The sequence below is a fragment of the Magnolia sinica genome, chromosome 8 (genome assembly GCF_029962835.1).
Source record: "Magnolia sinica isolate HGM2019 chromosome 8, MsV1, whole genome shotgun sequence".
NCBI classification, from domain to species: domain Eukaryota; kingdom Viridiplantae; phylum Streptophyta; class Magnoliopsida; order Magnoliales; family Magnoliaceae; genus Magnolia; species Magnolia sinica.
The window spans coordinates 22,780,318-22,790,492 of NC_080580.1; positions in this window are offsets into that span (position 1 = coordinate 22,780,318).

Sequence of the window (10,175 nt, forward strand, 5' to 3'; positions counted from 1 at the left end):
ACTCAGCTTCGGTTGTGGAAAGAGCCACTACATACTAAAGCTTTGACATCCAACTGATCGCTCCACCCGCTAGCACAAATGAATAATCAGAACTCAATTTTCTATTATCCATACTGCCCGTGTAATCAGAATCCACATAGCCTATTAACTTATCCCTTGATTTTTCAAATGTTAAGACATAGTCCTGTTTACCTCGAATATATTGAAGTAGATATTTCACTGCTTACTAGTGTTGCTTGTCGGGGTTAGGCATATATCTACTAACAACAGCCATTACATGTGAAATATCTAGTCTTGTACAAACCATGGTATACATCAAGTAGCCAACTGTGCTTGAATAAGGCACATGAGACATATTCTGCTTTTTTTCATCTATTTTAGGATACCGTTCAGAATAAAGCTTAAAATGAGCCGCATAGGGAATACTAACTGGCTTTACCTTGTCTATCCCATACTTCATCAATACCTTCTCAAGGAATTCCGCTTGAGATAACTATAGCCTACCCTTTTTCTTGTCTTTATGTATGTCAATGCCAAGAACCCTCTTCGCAGCCCCTAGATCTTTCGTCTTAAATGTCTTTGATAGCTAAGTCTACAGTATGTCGAACTTAAACATACTATTGAAAGGGCCCTTGTTTATCAATTAACGTGAAGGTTAAGTCTTAGAGTTAAGTGAGCCCCAATTGAAGATTACAAGTCTAAAGACTCACCAAGATGAAGAGGTTCAAGTACATATCAAAGGTAAAATTAAGCCTCACAACCCTAACCAAACCCCCTCAGGTATTAAAACCTTTAATAATAGTCCACATTTGCCCAAAACTATCTTGGAAAACCTTTTGGCAAGTTTGGTAAAAGAAAATCTAAGTAACAATTGGATCCGATTGTTATAATATAACTCTGCTACTTTCGATGAAATCGAACTTAAGTTTCGATGACATTAAACGTAAGTTTCAATGACATCAAAATTAGGTTTGATGACATCGTAAAAGGTCCTCAACAGTCCAGCAACCAAAGCTCAAATTCTAGATATTTCTCAATGACATCAAACTTGCAAGTTCGATGACATAAAACCTATCTCAATAACATCAAAAATGAGATGATCTGGTCCAAGGAGTTTTGCAAAGAAAATAATAAACAGATCGATGACATTGAAGTTAGTTCAAAGACATCAATTTTCAAATCTCAATGACATCAAACTGGACTTCGATGACATTGAAAGGAGGATCAAATGGTCCAAAGAGTTTTCAAAGAAAAATCACTTAATTCTCAATGACATCGAAATGCTTTTGATGACATCGAAATTCAAACTTCGATGGTATCAAAGGATGTTCGATGCTATCGAAATCGTGCTCAATTTGTTTAGCAATCTCAGTGCATTTTTTAAAAAAATCTCAATGGTATCGAGTCATCTTTCGATGACATCGAATCGAATGGTGCTCGATGACATCGAACAGAATCTATCCAGCACCTATTTGAAAATCTTGGTGCAGAGATCAATGGCATTGAATACCCTTCGATGGCATCAAACCCGACAGAATTCTGCTCGTTTTTTTACCATTGAGATTTTACTTTATATGTCGCTTAGGATTGTTTCCTAACTTTTTGAGCGAACATTAAAGAGAGCTTTAAGAGAGTTATTTTAGGGGTAAATACTCTTACTCTCAAGCCCTCTTTTCCATAGGAAGTCATCATTCAATCCATGACTTAAAGGCAATCATAAGAACATTCATTGCCTAGATTAAACTATGAACTCCAGCCTTCACTGATTATCCAACAACACTCTTTAATGGAAAATCATTGTGTTGGAATCTTTGAATGCTTAGCTTTGGGAATCTTCTCTAACTCTTAAAAGACCTATCATTAACTAGATTAGATTTACCCAAACCCTGACCCAACAACCTCGGCATTTATGATTGGAGCATCTACAACTGGTTGTAGTTCAAGGGAGCTGAAAATTCTTCATCAACTAGAAGTTCTTTATCAACATTTTCTAATTGGGGCTCACTCACTTCTAGGTAAGTATTAGAGTCCATTTTTTCTGAAAATCTTTCCTTGTATAGGATTAGGATTTAGTGTTTGTTATCCTTAAGCTCGCCAAGTCTATTCGTAGGCCTTCGATGGGAGAGTACGTATAAAGTCCTTGTGTAGGATCTATTGTCCTTATGTAGGATCTATTATCTAATGTAGACATTTGTGTTAACATTGTGTATGTTGTAAAGGTTCATGGTTAACCTGATTTAAAACCATTGGATAGTGAAATCCAATACATTTGTCGGTTGAGTGCGTCTGCCGGGAGTAGAGTAGACATGTAGCCAAACCACTATATATCATTATATTTGTGATGCTTGCTTTTGCTTGTGTTATGTGATAATTTATGTTATGCTTAATTTCTGCACACAACATGCTTGATAAAATGCAACTTTCATATATTTCACTATCCTAGTTTTTGCTTGTGCTTCCTCTCATTTAATCATATTTTACAAGTGCTTAGAAGTTAGTATTTTCATTTAGTAGAATTAAATTTTTGAAAAGTCCTATTCACCCCACATTTAGGACACTCGCACATAACTCCATACTTCACTAGTAGCAGTTAAGCATGTCATCAATATATAATACCAAGATAATGAACTTCTCATCACTCAATGTCTTGTAATAAACACAATGATTATATTTACTCTTGAAAAACCTATCACTCACGATGAAAGAATCAAATTTCTTGTACTACTGCCTAGGCGACTGTTTTAGGTCGTACAATGACCTCTTCAACCTATAAATCTTGTTCTCTACATCTTGTATTTCGAAACCTTCTAGTTGCTTCATTAAAATATGCTCTTCTAATTCCTCATACAAAAAAGCAGTCTTCACATCCATCTATTCCAGCTCGAGATTGTATTAGGCAACTAGCATCAATACGAATCTGATAGATACTTGCTTTACTATCAGTGTGAATATCTTTGTGAAGTCTACACCTTCTCTCTGAGCATATCCATTCGCTACCAACATTGCATCCTATCTTCTTTTTTCTTAAAGATCCATTTGCACCTAATCGTTTTACGACCGATCGAGAAACTTCACCAGCTCCCATGTCTCATTATTGTACAAAGAGTTCATCTGATCACTCATCACTGCTTTTTACTTTTCGGTATCTGGCTTATCAAGAGCTTCCTGAAAAGTAGACGGATCTCCCTCATCCGTAATGAGGGAATATGCAACATTTGAGTCATCCTTGTATATCACCGATAGCCTGCGATCCCTTGACGGATTCCTTCTCACAGGTTGCTCCACCTGCTCCTGTACCTCTATCCTCTCCATGCTCCACCTTCTCCTGTAACTCTATCCTCTCCAAGAGAGTCTGATTCATCATCTCATGTACCCCATTCTACTTTAGTGTGTGGCGCACTATCTTGTGTATTATAATCTCTTCATCTTTATAATACCGATTGAATTCCCTATAAGTGAATTTCCCACCGTTACTTATCCTCAACACTTTCACCTTTCACCCTTACTGTTTTTCCACCATCAAGTTTCACTACTTGGTGAAAGCATCAAATTTATTTTTCATAAAATAAACACATACTCTTTTGGAATGGTCGTCAATGAAGGTGACAAACTAAAACGACCCTCCACCAGAAACCATGGGCGCCATCGCCCATACATCAGAATGCACATGATCAAGAACCCCCTTATAAACATGTTTTCAGGACTTAAAAGATAACATTCACTGTTTAGCATATATAGAATACTCCCATACACTAAAATCAATGCTTTTAAAAATTAGAATTAAGCAACAGTTAGAAACTACATTCATGCCCCACCCACTCATGTGGCTTAAGCGTGCATGCCACATACATACAGACGTGGAATCTGCTACACACATTGTAGCTCCACCCAATGAAGTACTCCCGATCAACCTGTAAATATTTTCATTCCTCTATGCCTTCATGACTATGAGTCCCCTCTTTGAAAGTTTAAGGACAAAATCAAACTCGGTAAATTTGCACCCTAGCATCTCAAGTTCCCCCAGAGATATCAGGCTCTTCCTCAAATCAGGAACATGTCTAACTTCGGTAAAGATATGCTTCATGCCATCAAACATCTTGATGTGCACCGATCCAACACCAACCACTTTATACGCATCATCATTGCCCATAAACACCTGACCACCATCGCACTAACTGTAATCGGTGAACCAACTCCAATGAGGCCGGTTATGTGATATGAAGCCCCTGTATCCAAAATCCATTCTTCGTCAAAGTACCTAGATTTTGATACAGTCAGCAGTCACAACCATTCACTTCCTCACTAGATTCTATAGTGTTGGCTTCCTTAGAAGAACTCTCTGAGTTCTCTTTCTAGACTTAAGATTCTGACAATTCTTCTTCATGTGCCTAACCATGCCACAATTCCAACACTTCAATTTGCCATTGCCATTGCCATTGCCCTTGGATTTGGACTTCGATCGTGAAGATCCATTGTCCTGCTCAGAATTTCTCCCCCTCATAACCAGTGCATTTATAGAAGCAGCCACATCACCGTTTTTCTTTCTTATCACCTTCCACTGAAGGACTGAGATAATGATATCATCGCTAATGGTCATTCTACCAATGTGCAAAGAGTCCTTGAATGACTCATACAATATCGGGAGAGAATTCAATAGAATGCATACTTAATCCTCATCTTTCATTGTTTCCTCCACATCCAATAATTTGCAAATCAACCTGTTGAAGTTACTAATGTGGGCTTCAATGTCAGCCCCATCTATCATCTTCATATTGAACAATTGAAGCTTTAAGTATAAGCAATTCTCAATAGATTTCTTTGCAAAATATTCTATAATTTCACCTACGTACTTGCTGCAGTTTTCTCTCTCATGACATTATAGAATACCTCATCCATTAAGCAAAATTGGATAGAGGTTCTAGCTTTCTTATCCATCTTATTCCATTCTTCTTCTGTCATAGATTCCGGTCACTTTTCAAGGAGAACTTCATCTCATCCTTGCTAAACTAGGATATTGTTCATCTTAACTTTCCATAGTTCAAAATTATTTTTACCAGAACATTTTTTTATATCGAACTTTAGGTTAGATTCCATTGATACATTGCATTTAGATTTAATATGTTTTCCAACATTAGCTTTAATACCACTTGTTGGGGAACCGCAAAAGTACACAGAGACAAATCAAGCAAAGTACTCGCAATCATGTGTACAACCAAGTCCAAACAAAAAATATCCGAATTTTACATAGAAAAACTCTTTCGACAAAAAACCATGGTACAAAGCGATGAGTAATGCAATATGAAAGCAAAAATTACAAGAGATAGAGTGTTATCAATTCGAACAAGCCTCGAATCCACTTCACAATCCCTAGTTATGCCCTTTAACCCTTATGAATGAATTATAAAGCCCTAGAACACTTATATCATCTCCCAAATCCATATTACACCCGATATATAAAGTATCACAACTAGAATAGGAAATAAATGCTGCACTTATGCAAATCTACGCGTGCACTTAATGAGACTTTGATGGCATCGACCACCCATCGAGGACGATGGACCTGTCGATGGCATTGAACTTACTTTGATGACATCGAGTAGCAACACTAATACATCTTCTCAATGGCATCGAGTGGTCTGTCGATAGCATCAACAAACCCTATTGCTCACAGATTTAAGACATTAACAACATATACTGGGCAAGGATGAAGTGACACTTACAACTCATACCATAAATGACCACCTATGGGAGAATATATAAGGGAGTCATATTTGTTGCTCCTGGGATTCGAACACATGACATTTCGCTTGGATACCATGTGAAACAACCACTTTATCTAAAAGCTTGAGGTGGTTAGAGGATGGCATATTAATATATATCAAGGAACTTTAACAATTTCATAAAATTTTCAACTTGAAGGTGACATCTTCATAGGTATCTTGATCTCACTCGGGAGCTTCATCTTTGCTTGCATTTCCACACAAATACTGGCAAGTGATGGCCAAGTTTTAAAGGTTCTTGTCTTGTTAGTAAACGATGGGTAGCCTATGGTGCTTGAAATTTTACTTAGATCATGTTGTGAGTTGAAGCTGAAGTTAAGGTTAATCCAGAGTGGTGTGAAGTTTCACTCCTCTTTTTGAAGCGAGAGTTTTGGAGACCACTCCTTTAGCACTAGTGGATGTCGGCTGATAAACTATGCCTTCCTTCCAACATTCTTTAGTTGTCATTAAAGCTTATGAACTTAAACGAATATAATTAATCAATTTGAAATCCTTTAGGGATGTTCTACACCTTTCTTATTAATGCTTTAATCACAAGGTAGTACAATCTTTTCCTCACAAAGTAACCAACAAGAGACTTTCCTCACTCAACCTTTATGGATGTTGTTTCTTCTTTTGTGAAAGTAATCGAGAAAGGGTTTGTTTGGATTAGGTTTTAGTCTATGGATAAGTTTCATTGGGTTTTGAATTAAAAAGAATTGCTCAACTAAAAGAGTTTTGGTTCAAGCTTTTTTCCTTAGGAACCTAAGCTTGGGTGGCTAGTAGTTGCAGAAAAGTCTCCTGGTGCTGGATTTGAATGATTAATTACATTCACCATTCATGTATGGGTATTTGTAAGAGGCATGCTTAATGCAACCATCAAGGTAGCAATGGAACCTTTTGAAAGGTGGGGATTTTGGATATGATTTGGGTTTTAAATTTGATTTTTGGGTTTTAGGGCAATTTCTTAACACAATATAATTTCACACGTGCTTTCCATATAGTTGGTTGAATTTGATTTGTCACTTACATTGCAATTTCTTTTTAAGGAGTGTTTGGTTTCCAATTACAATGATAAATCACTCGCTAGAAATGGGTAATGATTATTTACTTTTATAACCATGTGGTGACATCCTCTACATTTTACTACAATGATGAGTTTGCCAACATTGTTTGTTTCACCTGGAAATCACAATAAAAATGATAGTTTTATAATGTAAAAATATAATGATTACAATTTATTTATGAGTGTATTTTATTCTTGATTCATGGGCCATAAATCATGTTTAATAATTATGACTCATTTACTTTGCATTACATAGGAAATTGAAAAACCAAACATACCTTTATCATTTGACTCGGAATTATGATTTAGCTTGGTAATTAAAGAAGTTATGAACCTACTTTTGGCTTGAGGGAGATTCCGCCATGGTAATTACCTTAGGCTACTTATGAAAGCTTGGCTTAGGATTGCATTGAGATCTTCAAAAGACTAAACTTTTCGCTTGAGCTGCTGCAATCACCTCTAGATTAGTATCCAACAGAATGGCACATCCACTATTGCTGGAGATAGCACCTACAATTAAATTAATCTTCTTAAACTCCTTCAGGCCAATAATAAGGCTATTTGCATATTTCAATTAAAGAGGGGATTCTTTTGTGGAAGCCTTGGTTGTTAGGAGGAGTTGCTAGGGAGAAGCTTCCCCTGCCATTTTTTAGAGCAATAGTAATGGGCTTTATTCAATCTCATTATCAAGAATAGTGGTGAGATAGTCTTTTAGATTTTGAGCATCAACCTTTATTGGATGTTTTTATTTCCTCTTTCATGGGGGCACCATGGGGGTGTATTTTTCATCAAATTCATTAATTAGAGCTAACTTGACCATAGCAAAAGAATATCTCTAAAATCCTTGACAACACCTATATTTAATTAGTGCCCTAATGCCTAAGCTCTATGGGCCCCACCATGTTGTACATGTAAAATCCACTTAGTACATTAGGTTTTGCCTTTGTTTATAGGTTGTGGTGATAAAATAGGCGAGATTTCACTTAAATGGGCCACACTCATGGAAAAATGAGAAAGGATGTTGTTGTTATGATTTCTTGCCACACAAGATATGCGCGTTGCTGTGCCGGCGTGCCTAAACCGATGTGGGTTTGATTCAAATAGTGATCATTGCCGGCCCCTAGCGTCGAGATAGAGTGGTGCCTAGTCGATTGATTGACTGATCAACCATTTATTCAGCCAACTATGTGCTCGTAAATCAGGCGACTTGTAGAGGTTAGGGCTTTTCCCTTTATGAGCTCTTTTTGCCTTAATAATCAAGGACTTTAGAAAGGTGCAACAATCATTGTGGTCGAACAGGAGGAGATCGTGAGATGATATGAGGGGAGATGCAATGTGAAATCTTGCCAAGAAAGTGATCACCGGCCTAACTGAGAGCATCAATGTGCTTCCTCAAGTGGCATGCTAATGACCAAACCTGTGGCAATTCCAAAAACTACAACTATGGTCGGCCCAGCATATGAGCATAGGCAGACGGATTACAAAACTAAACTCCTTCAAATCTAGCACACGAGCATAGATGGAACATTATTACTGCTACTGGCTATGGCTACAAGGACTTATTACGCTACTTCTAAGGGTCCGTGGATGATGAGTGATGGAGGGTTCAATGTTAAACTAAGATAAACGACATTGTACTAGAATGATTCCGGATTCGATCCAAAACATCTCCATTTGGGAGACCGAGGGGTTGTTTATGTGTTTGGGGTGTCAGATGCTTCTTCTAGAATCGATCTTCTCTTTATATAACTTTCTTAAGTAAAGAGAGAATCCAATGTGGCATCTTCTAATGTAACTAGTTGGAAAAGAGCAGTTACACCTCTTTTTATCACAGTGTACCTTTGATGAACATATTCTGTTGATGCAAAAATCTGGTTCACCCTTTTCAGACCTTCAAGCATCTACACAGAAAGAAGACAAAGGAGACCCTGGCTAGTGCAGGGGACCCTCCGATGTCAAAGTCAGTGTCATGCTCCAAACCCAGAAATTAGATTCACAAGAATCCCGATTGCTGAATCCGGTGCCAACAGCCTCCGTTGTACCCCATTCTCCGCTCCCAACGTGAATGCGCTAGATTCCGATCCTGGGATCCTACAAGGAGGATTTTTCAACGTATATTTATCTCGTAAGAAGCATAACCACATGTATACCCAAATTACAAGAGCAACATCATCACCACATATCCACTAATATAATCATTCGAGTACAATGCTGAAATAGAAATATAATATAAAGATATCAAAGAAAACTCCAAAAGCTCTACCACACGCTTCTACCTCAGATCGGCTACATCCTAACATCACCTACACGCATCTATTGTGCATAAGCTTATAGAAAGCTTAGAGGGTGGTGTAAGTGTGTGCGCAAGGTAAGTGCCAAGTATTCAACATGATGCCATAATCATACAATATCGAAATACTGGTAAGATCATGAATCATATGATATCAGAGTAAGCGGAAATGCTGACAAGCCCATGAGTCAAACAATATCAGAGTACGCAATACAGATCAGCTATGCAAATGAGGAGTCATAAAGAACCAAATATCAGATGCCGATGATACAATGCATTATACAATTGTGAACGGCCATATCAATGCAGAAACATGGCAACCAAAAATGCTAAATGTTACAGATATAATGCAATATGCGGTGCGAATGGAATGACCATGCTAGAGTGTGAAGTCGAGATGATAGTACCTGATATCACAGGCTATGGAGTCCATCACAAGGGACTTCTATCTAAACCAGTCCCATACCTAATTTGGATAATCAAATTCTATGTGGTAAACTCCTGATCTCAGGTTAGTTGCGCGCCTCAACTAAAATCCTGGCCATTGTGAAGGTACACGTAACAAATAGTTATGCACCACCAGTCTGAGTGGATAGTGAATGAATGAATGAATGAGTATGCAATTCCTACTCAATAAATTCACATATCAGTACAACTCATCTCTAGGATCATCACCGGGGTTTAGTACACTTTACATGTAAATCGTCGCCCACTGACGCACGACCATGCAAGTGGAAGAGACCTCACTATTCGCCTGGCCAGTAGTCAGCCAATATCTACCCGGCACGTCGATAACGGACCCATTCATGAGCTGGTCAAACTCAACCTTACTATGTCCCCTAACCTCGGGCAGGTAAGGCCACGCCCCCTCCCAACAGACCACGACACAGTGGGAGACGTGACCTCCTGATATTTGGCACTTGGGCGCTCATATATCTACTCGGTCTCGACGTTGGGGCATTCTCTGGTACCAAGAGGGTTTAAGAATTTTTATCCAATGCCATCTATGGTAGCCCGATGCTAGAACAGATTTTCGGTGTCCCATCTGGCCATCCACGAT